Below are 15844 nucleotides of genomic sequence, written 5' to 3'. Positions count from 1 at the left end.
GTAGAAAATACAGAAAATACAGATATTTGTGTTAAAATGTAGAAAGTAAAAGTAAAAAGTTGTCAGAAAAATAAATACTCAGGTAAAGTACAGATATCTGAAAATTCTACTTAAGTACAGTATTTATACTTCGTTACTGTACTTAAGTATTTATTCTTCGTTACTTCCCACCTATGTAAACTGCACATTTAATCCATGAGATTTTAAAAACTTTTTCATTATTAGACTGGGTAACAATAAAAAACAACCTTCCCTTACTTTGTGTGTGTCTTCGTTGATAAGAAAAATAAACCTTCCTGGGTTTTTTTTTTTTTTTTTTTTTTTTTTAAATTTCCACATTTTCCAAAGACAACCATCAGACCCTTTGGTAAAAAACAAAAAACAAAGCTTCACACATATTAGCCAAGGTGGTTAGTAAGAGAAAACCTTTTTCTTAGGATGATATATCACATTATTCTCAGTTACTTGCTAACGCTACACATATCTGTGCATGTGTGCAATAACACACAGATGACAACTGATCTCAGAGCAGTGAAAACAGAGCCAGCGGCAGCTCAGCTACCACTCTAATTTCCTGTCAAATTTCCATTGAAGTCCAGACGTTTATCCAAAATGTGCATGTGCAAATAACCAGGATCAGCTGGTGGCCCCTCACCTTGCTCAACTCAAGCCTTGAAACAGACACACCCATAAAGAAATGACAATGCCAAAGACAGTGACCATAGAAACCTGCTCCTGAAGACAATATTCAACTGTGGCCACAAGATGGAACTAATTTACTGGGTGGTTGCAAACAGGCAACAGAGAGAGAAAGAGATCACGTTTGCTTTGGTAGGTTTTAAATTATATCTATTTTTCGATTTCACAGGACAAGCACAGCCTGCTTTGCTTACCCAGAACATCACAATAAATTACAGTACTTGCAGTAAAGTAATTACACTCTTCACAGGATGAGAATCACAAAGTGCTTCACAATAATATAAAACAGATATACACAAAACAGCACAATCGAAGATACAGCACAAATCTAGTTAAAAGCCAGTCTAAGTAAATGAGTCTTAAGCTGCTGTTTAAAAGAATAAATGCAGTCAAGGCAAAGCATTCCACAACCTGGGGGCTACAACTCTAAAAGATCTATCTCCTCTGGTCTTAAAATGTGTTCGTGAGAGTACCAACAGCCTTTGATTACATTTTTGCATTACAATTAAGTTATTACAAATATGCATCTAATCAAAACACAGAGAATATATTACTGCCACCAATATGTTTAGCTTTTAACTAAAAAACAAACGTGTCTATAATATTCATATGCAAATCATTTGTTTCTTTTGAATATATATTTATGGTAAATTCAAGGTCAGCATAATGCACTATGGAATTTGAAAATGGATCTGAAGAGAAAGAGCATTCAGAGATATGGAGTCATGAAAAAGTTTGTGACTGCTGCTACACAAACAATGACAGCATGCATCTGAAATTTCAGTTGTGTAAAATCAATTGGTTTAAAGGAGGTGGTGGAGATAAACAAGAATCACTGTGAGATTTGTTATGTCCAAAGAAAATAAGAAATTGAAACAAGAAAAACTGACACACAGTTTCTTGGCATAATCTAAATCCAGATACCATGCTGGGTCAAGAGGGAGGACATTTTTGCCTATTGCAAAGGTATTGAGATAAGGCTGCTTGCATTTGTTTTGGTTTTTTTCCCCACTTTTAGAAAATCTGATGATGTTTTAGCACATACTTATTCAGAATAATAGACAATTCAAAAGGATATGGGAATTGATAAGAACCACAAATGAAAAGAAAATGTTGGACCTCCTTTAGCTCCTGAATACTTACTGTTTCAATGAATGAAATGTACACCCAGTGCAAGGCTTCAGCATACACTTTCAAGACAAAGATTGCAAATCCCGTCAAACGTCCACAAAAGAATCATTTGTGTTCCCTTTTGTACATCATAACTATGAATTCTATGAAAATAAAATTAAATAAAATATTCTGCACTCACCCATCAGTGCTGTCAACTATTTTCAGTCACGGTCTGGAGAAACCATTCTGAGCACTAGAGGGCAGCAGAGACTAAAACCGCTTTCTGACCAATCTGCTACAGCATGACATGATGCAGTGAAGCTGTGAGCTGGAATGACTATTAAAAAGTCAAAGCTTCTCACCACTTGACATCCACTGTTTATATTTTTTTACATTGAATTATGATAAAGGATTTTGTATAAAATTGTTCCAAATCCAGATGCTTATTTAACAGCTGGGCCAACACATTACATAGGAATGATCTTCATGCACTGAACAAAATTTTATAAATATAAATCACTAGCTTCAGTCTTAAAATATTTTAAATATGTCCAAACACAGAATAAGATTTCAACCCCAGCGGTTACAGAGACATCTTGATCAAAACTGGAGGAGAGAGATTTTTATCTGATCTGTAAAACCTTCAAACAATGATGACAGCAAGATGAGAAAGCATGGTTCTTCACACTCACAACAGTACACAGTACACAGCAGTACACAGTAATGCTTCATACACATTTGGTTAATTAAATTTTACAGCTCCTTTTGGTGCAACGAAGTGTGTCTCTCACAGTTATGCCACTTGTTATTTGTACTGATATATAAGAAAGAAAGAAAGAAAGAAAGAAAGAAAATTTTTTGGTGCTCTCCAGAGTGTACCAAACGTCTCGCCCTATGAAAGGAGGGAGTCCCTCATCCCCCTAAACCCTGAACTTGATAAGCGAAAAAATAAAATTGATATTTGGATGGATATTGTAATTAAAAAACACAAACTATCTGTGAATTCACAGAAGTTCCTGGATAACTTAACCCTGGATAAGCAGCTACGAAAATGGATGGGCAGGTTTTATTCTTACAATCTTCCCTGAAACTGGCTGCTGGAAAGTAATCAGGGTGCTGTGTCCCTCATGTCTTGAGATCTTCCATTTTCTCTGTGCTTTTTGAATATAACACTTATTACCACCTCACAACAAGCTCTTTAGAGCCTCATACTGGGTGCTGAATAATGCTTTCTGCAGACGCCTGGTTTCCAAGATTTAGTTGAAGATAACTGTTGTTATCTGCTCCTGTTTTCTGCGATTTACTTCAATGATTAGAATATGCTCTTACCCAAAAAGTTGTCAACACAATTAGCACTGACAAACAACCACAATAGCTGCATCAAATGGAGATCTGTTCTTGTGAATGTCTCACAGAATGTGATTATCATTGGACTTTAATGGCTTTCAGACTTTCAGAAACTAAAATGATTTAAATATGAATGCTGTGTTGGAGGCAACAAAATGCGTTCTTGAGGATCTTTCCTGTTCAAGAGATCTGAGTCTGCCTCTTCTTTAAATGCTTTCAAAGGAGCTTCATCTTAAATGAATGTAGTTTATAGTGATTGGAATATCTATGCTACACCTCTGTGTTTGCATATTGCAACAGCATGTAGAGAATTTTTTAAAATGCAGGGCGAGTCGCCGTTTTGCCTTTTTTTTCCAGGAGATGGTAGTAAATAGACAAAATGTTCTGTCTGCACACAGACCAGACTGCAGGTCTGTAGCTTCTAATATCTTAATACTTGCCAATTTTCATGCATTGTGCAGAAGAGGGACTCAAAGTCGAAACCACTGTTCCTGTCTTACGTTTGAAGTAGTCACAGAGGACAAGTAGTTCTACAATGTCAGTACTTATAGTAATTGCAGGTAAGGCTTTGATTTCTGGATCTTTTATAGCATCATGTAATATTCATGAACTCGATACTAAATGCAACATGCTCACATGATGGAGTCTGGAGTATGGATTAGCACCTGAGCTTGCTTTGGTGTACCAATGTACCGTATATCTGAATATTAAACAGTGTTGACCATAATGATGCCATCAGAATGGTCCAGCAGAAAATTCATTTACTTTGTTATTTCATTAAAAAAAAAATCAAATCAAATCATTAACATTATGCTTGGTTTCTGCTACAAAAACAGGTGAGTATTTAATATTCTTATTACTAAATCTTATGACTTAATTTTACTTATAAAAATAGTCAGTACAGTTCAGGTGAGTGGGCACAGTGACCTTTTTGGACCGGGCTGGACCCCCAGGGCACGTGCAAAACGCCTACGCTAAAGATAGAGTTTCCCTGTTTCCTTTGACAGAAAACGTACTGGATTTCTAATATCAGTCATATCACCACTAAATAAAGAAAATGGCAATTTCAGGCAATTTTAGACATCAATCAAAGCAAATCAAAGCGAAGCAGCAACACAAAAGAACAAAAATATAACAAAACAACCAACCAACAAAAAAACAAAGACACGGAAACTGGAAGTGCAAAATTATAACTAATTACAGTGAGTGTTCACGAGAATACTCTGGCATCCAGAGTCGAAAGAAATGCATGAAGTTAGACTACTTGATCATTCATCACGTGAGTGTGATTGGTTGTCTGTCTCTTTGTGTTAGCCCTGATTGATTGGTGACCTGCACACAGTACACCCTTCCTCTTGCCCTGTGGCAGCTGGGATAGTCCAACCTTGGAGGGTGCTGCTTGGACAAAGTACATAATTACAAATATGTGCACGTTATGTTTCAGGCAAACTTGCAAAATTAAATGTGCAAATTTTTTTATTCAAATTTTAAAAATATGAATCATTTTCAGGCATGATTAACAACAAACAAACAAACAAAAAACCCTTGAAGGTCCTCAAAGCCATTGAACCTGTGAAAATACTGAGCATGAGTAGAAAATTTGAAGCCAATTCCAAAATCAAAGTAAAATCATTGTTAAACACCTGAAGAAATCATCGTTCCTTGTAAACAGAGTGTTTTAATTCCTTTGTTCATCCCTTTTCTAATTATGGAAAACATGTCTGTCATGCAGTAAAAGTGCAGTTGACTTATCTGATCTTGTTTTATCTCTCATGTGGAAGCTACACATTCAGTGCACCACTAGCAGGACGATTTTCAAACGGTGTGTTTTGAAATCTGAATTCAAAGATCAAAAGCGTGTTCCCATCGAGGGGACTGGGCAGATCATCAGTGGTTAGAGGCAACTACTGACCTCGTGTCCAATCCAGCCTGTCAGCTGTCAAATGAAAACCATTCCTTCTTTAAAGTACTCTGCACATTATGCCTATAGTGTGTAAGCCACTTTTACATTGCAGTCACAAGAACATTGTGTTTGAACCTCATCGGGAAAAGTGGGGGCTTTTGTTAGCAGGCTTGTCACGTTATCTATTCAGGACAGTAACACATCGAGCTGCCTGCATTTGTTCTTGTGGTATGGATTTTGTTTGGATTTGTGAAGTTGCTGTCCAGGGTACTGCTTCAATCCTCGCCACGAGGAAGCTGCAGAGCAAGGCAAGTAGGTAAAGAAATATATAGGATGTGAGGTGCAGGATGAAGCAGATTATTTGAAAGTTATGCTGCCTGCTGTGAAATATATATGAAGGCTTTGAAAGCACAGATCCATGTCAAGGCTGTGCACATATTTATAGCACTTTTTTTTCTCTTACTGAGCACTCAAAGAGCCTCTGCATTCCTCGCCATTCACACGTTCACACACATATTTATGTTACACTTTAATCGCTGCACTTTATCATGCACAAACTTACACTTTTGGTGGAAAAATGCAAAAAACTAAATGTTTAATAAAAACATAGGACAAAATATATTAAATGTATTCACTTGTTCTTCACTTTTTCCACATTGTGTCATGTTACAACCTTATTCCAAATTGGATGACATTAATTTATTCATCTCAAAATCCTACACACAATACCAGATAACAATGAAAGTTAACAAATTGTTTAAAACCAAAAACCAAAGATATAACATGTACAAAAGTATTCACAGCCTTTGTCATGATATGTTTTCCCCTGATCACTGCATGATAGGGGTCCAACTGCGTTACTTTCAGTTCATTGGGCATCATTTGGAAATGCACAAATCTGTCCGTGTACGGTCTTAAAGTTGACGCGTCATGTCAGAACACAAACCAGGCCAGGGAATTGTCCAGCAACTGAGACAGGATCATATCAATGCACAGATCTGATAGATACATACAGAAAAAGATACAGAAAAAAATCTGTAGCATTGTCCCAGTGAGCACAATGCCCACCATCATTTGGTAAAGGAAGAAGTTTGAAACCAGCAAGACTATTCCTGTAGCCTGCTGCCAGGCCAATCTGAGCAATCAGGACAGAAGGACCTTAGTCAGGGAGGTGACCAAGAACCCACTGGCCACTCTGACAGAGCTCTAGTGTGGCTCTGTGGAAAGAGGTGAAAGTTCTAGAAGGACAGCCATTTCTGCAGCACTACACCAATCAGGCCTGTATGATAGAGTGGCCAAACAGAAGCCACTTCTCAGTAAAAGTCACATGACAGCCCATCTGGAGTTTGCCAAACAAAAATTCTCTGGTCTCATGTCTGGAGGAAACCAGGCACTGCTCATCACCTGGCCAATACCATCCCCAGAGTGAAGCATGGTGGAGGCAGTATCAATTCTATGGGGATGTTTTTTCAGCATCAACAGGCAGACTAGTCAGGGTAGAGGGAAAGATGAATGCAGCAATGTAAAGAAACATCCTTGATGATAACCTGCCACAGAGCACTCTGGACTTTGGACTGGGGTGAAGATTTATGACAATGACCATTTTGTTACTGTCCACGAGTGGCCCAGTCAGAACTCGGACTGGAACCCGATTAAACATCTCTGAAAATGGCTGTGCAAAAATGATCTGACCTGATGAAACTTGAGAGATTCTGCAAAGACAAATGGGAGAAACTTCCCAAAAAAGTGAGCCAAGCTTGTAGCATCACACTCAAAAAAACTTGATGCTGTAATTGCTGCCAAGCGTGCTTCAACACAGTATTCAGAGAAGGCAGTTGAATTTTGAAGTGAAAAATAAATTTAATCCATTTTACATGACAAAACGTGCAACAAATGAAGCGCTATGAATACTTTCTGGATGCACTACAAAGAAAAACAAATATCTCTAGGTAAATCTTTAAAAATGATTCTGAACTTTTTTTATTCACTTAAATAATACATTTCATCTTTTTAACATATCAGGAGAAATTAAAATGAAATACTTTCATTTTAATTTTATTCATCTGATAGATTTTCAATTTGTTGCAAACTGAATGATAAATGAAGAATTTTGGCTGATAAATATATTGCACTCTATCATCTGAGGGTAAGACAATGTACTTTTATGTCCCAGGTGTGTGGGAGCTATTCCAGAGTCGACTTCTTTAGTTTTTTCAAAAAATGATCTACACAGAATAAATGACGGTGAAATAGAAACTACTAATTTACATCATCGCCCAGCCACTCTCAAAATAAGCTTGGGAACACATGAACATTTCAGATACTGGAGACTAAATGTTTCCCTTCCTTTTTCAAGAAATGCAGAAGCATTCGGCTTTAAATGAAAATGAGCACATCTCTCTCTCTCTATGCTATGGGAAGGTGCCAAAACTCTAAGGAGGGAGAAAATAATATCCTCCAGGACAAAAAAAAAAACAAAAGCCTAAGGAACTAAAGAACCTTGAAACTATAATTAACAGAATACAAAGAGAGAATAAATGAACAAGAGACAGAAAATTTTCAAATTACTGCAAAAAGTCAAAGAGAATCTAGATGAGCTACTTGCTTACAAGGCTGAGATTCACAGGCAGAAAATATTATGAGTAGGGCAACAGATAGGGTGGCACCAAGAATTAGACATCTCATAACCAACCACAAGCTTACGCCTTTGCAGCCTACTACACAAATCTGTATGAAGGATAAAATCAAGACAATTAGTCAGAGAGGATTCAGTCTTTGGGACCACTTAACATGACCAAAATATGCAGTGACGATGCAGCTGATCTGATTGGCCAATCACAGAAACAGAAATGAGATAGCAAGTCTCCAGAAGCTGATGGGTTCCCCAGAGAGTACTATAAGACATTTACAAATGAGCTCACCCCAGTTTTATGTAAAACACACAATTATGCACTAGAAATGGGAAATACATCGAAATCATGGAGCGATGCCTTCACAACAGTAACAAAGGAGCAGAAAGACTCCATATTATGCACAAGCTAACAACCTGTTAGTCTTCTGTGTGTGAAGCACTCTACACAAAATAATACAGAAGTATATGAAAAAAGTTAAGTCAGACATGGGGAAATTAATATTGGAAGGGCACTAAAAATATGCAGCCAGTAGCAACTGTGGGTAGATCAACATGAGTGTTTCTCAGCTTAGATGCTGAGAAATCATTTGATAGGGTGCACAGGGTACATCTGCAGCATACATTATTAAATACAGGGTTTGATGCAAAGTTTGTCAGATATATTGTGTTAATTTAAGAAGACCCTAAGCCCAGAGTTAGGTTTAATGTCTGTAAGCTCAAGGAAGGGACAAGAGGGGGAGACAGACTCTCTCTGGTGTTATTTGCTCTTAAAAAGCATCAGGCAGTATCCAAAGATTCATTGGTGGAAAAAGGGATTCAACATAAGACAGCTGTATTTGATGATTATTTATTACTTTTTATATAATTTCTACAAAATCCTCTGTCTTCAGCCCCCATGCTTTTGAACTTCCTTCACTTCTATGGTCCAATTTTAGACATCAAAGTTAATCAGAGCAAATTTAAGGTAATGATGCTTGCCAGAAACTGGAGGCAGCTACAATTGTGCAATCACACTAACATCTAGCTCTACACAATTATTTGATTCAAATGATTGAAAAAAAAGTATTAAAATAAATAACAGAAAATTTAACAAGATGGGAGTTTCTCCCACCATCTCTGTTTGGAAAAACTGAAACAGTGAAAATGCATATGCAGCCCAGGCAGCTATACTTGTTTCATTCCTTACCTCTGTGGATCCCCTTGTCTACTTTTTGCCTAGTTACATAAAGTTAAATCCAAATATGGTGAGCAGAGCAAAAACAACAACAACCCCAAAACAAAACAAAACATAGAGTAAGATTATAGAAACTGTGCTGACCAAAGGAGAAGGGAGATCTGTCTCCCCAAAACCTAAAGGAATCATTACTGAGCAGCTCAGCTTTCTGCTGTTACTCAGTGGATTTGCAATGATCAAGAGACGGGTTTGGTTCAGGCAGAACAGAAATCTGTACAGTACTTCTCTGTCAGCCCTGCTGTTCCTGGATGGAAAACCTTGGAATAAACTCAAAATAAAAAATGGATGAGGCAGACCCTACGGATATGTTCTATAGTCAGGAGCAGTGTGGCTGTCTTTATCACCAGCTTTGTCGATCACTGGTTTCACAGAGTTTCTTACATCTTTGTGAAAAGTATGGATTCAGACTGGGACAATCTAAAGACCTCAGATTCAGTAAAAGGACTACATGTTACAATCCCTGATAATGCATTGCTTTAAATGGAGAAAATCTTGAGGGATGGTTGTTATGAGGAAAGGCAGCCCAGAAACTTTACCAGCCCTTGGTTAGGTTTAGGGATTAGAGATCTGATCTAGATTATCATATTAAAATTTGGGACACATCGTCAGTAGTGGACCTTGGATTCATCGGGTGTTTCGGCCATTATCACTAGACACCCTCATCCAAGATGGCCCTGCCAGGGTTGATCAGGCCCCGGAGTGTGTCACTGGTTTATGTAAAAATTGTTATTTCTCTTCTTCTTTCTGCTGTTTAGTTTTTTACAGTTTATTTTCTCCTATCTATTCACTGCAACTGAGAAATAATACTTACCTCTTTAACATTTATGGAGCCTCATTTCTTCAAAGGGATAGAAAAGGTGATACAGAGAAGTAAGACAAGAGGGACAAGATAAGAGAGAGCAGAGAGGAGAGCCGAAAGGGGGGCGCCCGATCTGGCTTCCCACACCTCCCCGCCGGATCGGGCTGTACGCTCTACCTCCCCACCCCCTCCCAGAAAAGGGAAGAAGAGCAGAGGGAAGAAGAGCGGAATATTTTCTGTCCTATTCTTTCATTCCTCCTTTTGGTTTCACTACCATGAGGTTAACTGTACAGTCCCCAGGAGGCCCTGAGACAGCTGTATCAGTCAACCAGCAAAACTTCTAATATTATGTTTTACCTTTTTGACGCCCCCTGGTGAGGCAGGCCCACCACGGGTCGATCAATTCTTGACATGTGTATCGTGATTAGCTGACTGCCTTAGCTGCCCAAGTGATGTCAGCCCTTTTTAGCCATAGCCAGTGACTGGTCCTCTCAGCAGTGTTAGCCAATTCTCTTATAGCCTGCCGTTGTGCCTGTCCTCTGATCCCAATCTCTCTAAGCAGTTTTGCTGTTGTACTGGCAATAAAGCCCCTGCACCCCACTTCAACTGGGCGCACCTTGATCTTCCAGCCTCTGTCCTCTGCCTCAGCTGCCAAGTTGGCATAGCGCAGCTTCTTACACTCAAATGCTTCCTCAATTTCTTATTCCCATGGTACCGTCAGCTCAGTGATGTAAGTTTTTGGGAGTTAGACCAGAGGACGAGGTCTGGTCACAGAGTAGTTGTTACGATCTCTGTGGGAAAAATTAGCCTCTGATCCAAGTCCACTTGCATCTGACCAATCCCTGCAACCTTCAGCGGGCCCGGGTCCGGGGTTGAGGGGCTTGTCCTCGGCTTGTCTCCATCCCGGACAAATGCTGATGAAAACTGACGCTCCTCTTGGTTCGTGAAAGGTTGAGCGTTGATGGATTTTCTTTTGTGCTCAACTTTCTCGGCTAGACACCTGAGGACCTGGTTGTGTCTCCATGTGTATCTGCCCTGAGTAAGGCTAGTCCTACAACCAACTAAGATGTGCTTGAGTGTTGCTGGGACTGTACACAGGGGGCAGGCTGGGTCCTTTCCAAACCACAGCTGCAGATTTATTGGGGAAGGCAGCACATCGTATGTCGCTCGGATGATGAAACTTACTCTATTAGTCTCCATTCCCCAGATTTCACTCCATGAGAGTTTACTCTTTTCAACACTCTCCCAATTTATCCAGTGACCCTGCTTGGCCAGTGCTACGGCTCTGGCATATCTGGCTGTTTCCTCCTGTCGACGCACCTCCTCCAGTACCATTTTTTGACGTTCGGTTACAGATGCCTGTTGCCACCAAGGTGTTACTGCTCCAAGACCAAATCCTCCTCTGCCCTGTTGGATGTGACCCATCACATCACGATGCCAAAGAGCAGATTTGGCCCGTAGCACATATGTGGCTGGGGTCCACTTCCTCCCCATTGATAGGGTGGGAGCAGTGCCTCTATGGGGTCCCAGGAGTCCGTGAGTGACATCTCAAGCCTCACTTTTGCACATTTAAACTCCTCTACCAGGCTAGGGATAGGCAATGACAGTATCCCGTTGCTATAGAGTCCAACACTGCTGAGGCATTTGGGAAGTCCGAGCCACTTCTTAACGTAGGACCTCATAGCCTCTCTAGTCGATTGACATGATTAAATGAGACCTCATACATTGTCAGCGGCCACAGTAGTCTGGGTAATAACCCAAAATGGAAGCACCAGACATTCAGTTTCCCTGGGAGTGCAGTGTTGTTAATCCACTTGAGGTCATTAGCCAAGTTCTGCCTTAGTTGTTCTAGTTGCCACGTATCATTGAAGTCTGCATTATACCACCATTCCAGGCTCTTTATGGGCTTCTCTAATACTGTTGAAATTGGTTCTCCACTGATCAATGTGCCCTCTAAGCTGCGTGCGTGCGCGATCGACACGGTCTCTGCGCACAGAAAATCTGCACTGTGCACAAAAAAAAAAATTAAACCTGAACTGAAATTAAAATAAATATGTAACATTGTGTGCTGTTTTGCAGTGTGAGTCAGTATGTGACTGGTGACTGGCTGCTCCAGCCAATAATGTGATTCACATTCGTATATACGCAACTAAATAAAGTCGTTGACAGGCTATGACAGCGTCCTTATGTGGTGCCACCAGTGTTTTAGCTAGCAGAGCAGTGTCGCCAATGTGGAGTGAAGACACGCTAATGACAACGTGTACAACCATTGGAGATGTGACCAGGACAGATGAAAAAATTGATGGAAAAAGTGTGGACTTCAAACTATGTACCAGTTTTTATAAAACTAGAGTTATTATTCATTATGTTTTTTATTATGTTTTTTCCTGAATACTGTCGTTGTTTAAATTTACTATGGGAAGAAATGGTAAAAGGAAAGCGCTCCGCCTGTGAGTATAAAAAACAAAAACAAAAAACCCCACCCTTTCCTATTGGTGGAAAAATGTCCCATGTCAACCAAACAAAAAATGACATGGCAACGCGGCATTTGGTTGTTTAGGAAGAGGGAGAAGTTTTAGGATTGATGGCAGCGAGAGAGCGAAAGAGAGAGAGAGAGAGTTTTGAGATGTTACAGATTTGTGACGTTTAGCGTTTTTGGAGTATAAAATTAGTGTGTTGTTTAGTGGATAGTTTTGTTGTTTGTGTCAGAACAATGAGGTGACTGCTGAATGTCACAATTGCTGCCATAAAGCTACCAAAGGCAGATTACAATGTAAAAACAATGTAAACAGTTAAACACACACAACACACTCCACAGGATGCACTCAGAAGCTACCGTGCAGCTTCACAAGTACACTGTACAATCTGCACTGGTCACTTCACTTTATTAGTATTTATATTAGGAAAAAAATGTGCAATACTGTACTAACTGCCACTAAAAATTTTTGTACTGTTCAGTCTTTACTGCTGCTCATTCCTGCCACTGTGCAATGTCCCATCCGACCCCCGTCACAGTCTTTATTTCTTTATTTAATCACTAGTGTGTACATACATTTATATATACATACATATATTTAGTCTGTTAACTGTTAATCTTTTTTCCTTTACTATATTTTTATTAATATTTTGCTCTTTACTATTTTTTTCTACTGTACCATTCTGCTGAGTGACTGTCTTCTGCTTGTCAAATACATTTCATTGCAACGTTGACCCTGTGCTAACTTGCATATGACAAATAAAGCTGAAAACTGAAACACTGTCTCCAGATTAAAAACAGGTGGAGTGGTACACCTCCTGCTGTCAGACCTGCAGGTATCAGGCTCCTTTATCTTACAGTAGACAAATTATTTTTTGGAGCGGCACAAATGATTTGTGTGGCATCTGATTTGGTGCAGAACACCTGATTGTTCTGTAAATAGTTTGAAATGGTTATTTTAAAAAATGCATTGGCCGCATTTTTAAGATAAATAGCTGCAAATAACTTGTATTTTGCAGACAAAGAATTACAGGACTCTCTCCCAGTGCACAGCAGGAACTTCACGCAGACTCATAATAAAGTCAGAGCTTTATAAAAAAGAAATGTTAAGTGTGTTTTCTAAATTGGAATTCAACTTACTTTTACTTCCAATAGTGTTAACATACTACACAGGTCATGAACAAGATTTTTTTTTTCCATTGTACGTGGGCTAAAGCAGTTAATTAAAAGTATTCTAACAGAAATGTAAATACTGTAATTCAATTTTTTAATTAACCATGTAACTTGTATGGATTTGATGCTGGTGTGACCACAGTACATCTGCTGTTGCTCACAGTGGTCCAAGGGACCGCTCAGGGAGTTGGTGTTTTTGCTCAGACACATGAGAAATTAGAGGGAACATTGCCACTGATATAGAATTGCTGGGCTGTCAGTTTTCTCTTTATGATGGAGATGCTGCGAGATTTACTTGGCTTAAACGCCATTCTTGCCCATTCGATGTTTTCCCTTGAGCTTCTGTAGCAATTGTCTAGTACATGGTTTTGTTGTTGTAATGATGGTCATGTCATCCATGTGGGCTCTAATGGGAGGCAGACAAAGGCCACTCTTGAGTCTCTCACTTCCCACTACCCACCGAGATGCCCGCATGACCAGCTCCATTGCCATGATAAATACCAGAGGGGAAATCGTGCAGCCTACCATAGCTCCAATTTCCAGGTGCTGCCAGGCTGTGGTGGTGTTCTCAGCTGTTACACAAAACTGTAAATCCTGAAAGTAGGTCTTGACCAGTCCTGTGATGTGGTTGAAGGCCATCCACAAGATCTCGTGCGGAACTGACCCGAAGGCGTTGGCAAGGTCTACAAAGACCACATGAAGGTCTCTTTGTTCTTTCTTAGCAGTTTGAATCTGGTGCCAGATGATGCTGGCATGCTCCAGACATCCTGAAAAGCCCCGTATGCCAGCCTTCTGCACTGATGTGTCAATATAGTTGTTTCTTTGCAGGAAAGTAGATAGTCTTTGGGCCAGGACACTGAAGAAGATCTTTCCCTCTACGTTCAGCAGGCTGATCTGGCGAAACTGACTGATAGATGAGGAGTTCTTCTCCTTAGGGATCAGAATACCTCCTGCTCTTCGCCAAGCCTTTGGAATCACTCCTTTCTGCCACTCTACCTTCATCAGCTTCCACAGGTATTTGAGGACTCGTGGGGTGTTTTTATAGAGCCTATATGAAATGCCATTAGGTCCTGGAGCTGATGCTGCTCTTGCCTGCTTCGCTACCTTCTCCACTTCACTCCATGTAGGTGGTCTTATGTCCATTTGGTGTTCAGGTGCCTGGATAGGCGGCATATCACTCGGAATGGTAACTGGCTCATGCCTCAGATCATCCAAGTAAGTTTTCCTCAGATGATCTTCCAGGTCTTTATGGGCATTTTGAGGCACCCGCTCTTTTCTTCGACAAAAAGGCCCTTAACAAAGCTGTATGGGTTGCTGTAGAAAAGGGTCCGTGTCTGTTCTTTCTTCTTACATTGTCATCTGAGGTGTTCTGCTCTTCGCAGCTTAGTAAGTTGTTGCCTTATTTCCTCCTGCAGGGCAGTGAGTCCCTCCCTTTCTGTCTCATAGGCCCTCCTCCACTGTTTCCTCAGTTGTCTTCTCTCTTTCACTAATCTATCAATTTCCCGCTGTCTCCTGGACTTTAACTGGTTTAAATGGCCTTTCTGCTGTCTCTGACCCTTGTTCTTTACCCCAAACCGTTCAAACCAAGGCTGTAGATGATGGTTCCCAAATTCTCCAACTTCCTTTCAACTGGACCCTTTTGTTGATCTAGTCTAAGAGCCAGTTCCGAGTCAATGGTTTCCCACTCTCTTTTCTCACTGGATCTGGGCCACAGAATCTGATCTTTCCTACCCTCCATCTTCCTTTCACTTGCTAGAAGTGGTTGGCTAGACTCAGTGTTGGAGGATTCTGTCAGCTGTTTCTGGATGAGCTCTGGGCTGGAACGTAGTGTTGATCGTGGCTGGCTTGCATCTATACACAAATGTGTTGCTAGCTCTTCCGCCACTGCTCTCGCAGACCCTAGGACAGGTGTCAGCAACTCTAAGCACTTGTGCCACAGCTGGCACGCGAAGGGTTAACTAACGGCTCGACATGCAGTAAATTAATCTGAGAAGGTGCATTAAAAAATAAATGGCCGTGCCAGCGGTGCACATTTTAACTCGCATGGACACATTAGTTGTGGCGCTTCTTAATGACGGTATCTTAGCTAACAACCCCAACTACCAGATTCAACTTGTAATTGGCTAAAAATAACGTAACCTACCGGTGAGAGGGACGTTGCTAGCTGGAAGTTTTTTCAAGCAATGTTGAAATTTCCACATTCCGACACTTCAAATGCTTCAGGAGCTGTCCGCTCAGCGCAGCACGGATACATCCGTAGACTCGAGACAGAATTCACAATGCGTTTTCGGGACTTTCGGGTGTATGGACCAATGTTTTCTTTTATGATCAAACCAGAAAGCTTTAATGAGCAAGTGGATTTGTCTTGCATTAACTGGCTGGACACAGAGGACATCGAAATGCAGCTGACTGAACTGAAAAGCTCGACTTTGTGGGGGTCAAAGTTTGCAGAACTATGAACACAGCTG

The sequence above is a fragment of the Pelmatolapia mariae genome, linkage group LG6 (assembly GCF_036321145.2).
Source record: "Pelmatolapia mariae isolate MD_Pm_ZW linkage group LG6, Pm_UMD_F_2, whole genome shotgun sequence".
NCBI classification, from domain to species: Eukaryota; Metazoa; Chordata; class Actinopteri; order Cichliformes; family Cichlidae; genus Pelmatolapia; species Pelmatolapia mariae.
Note: the sequence above shows the minus strand (reverse complement) of the source record.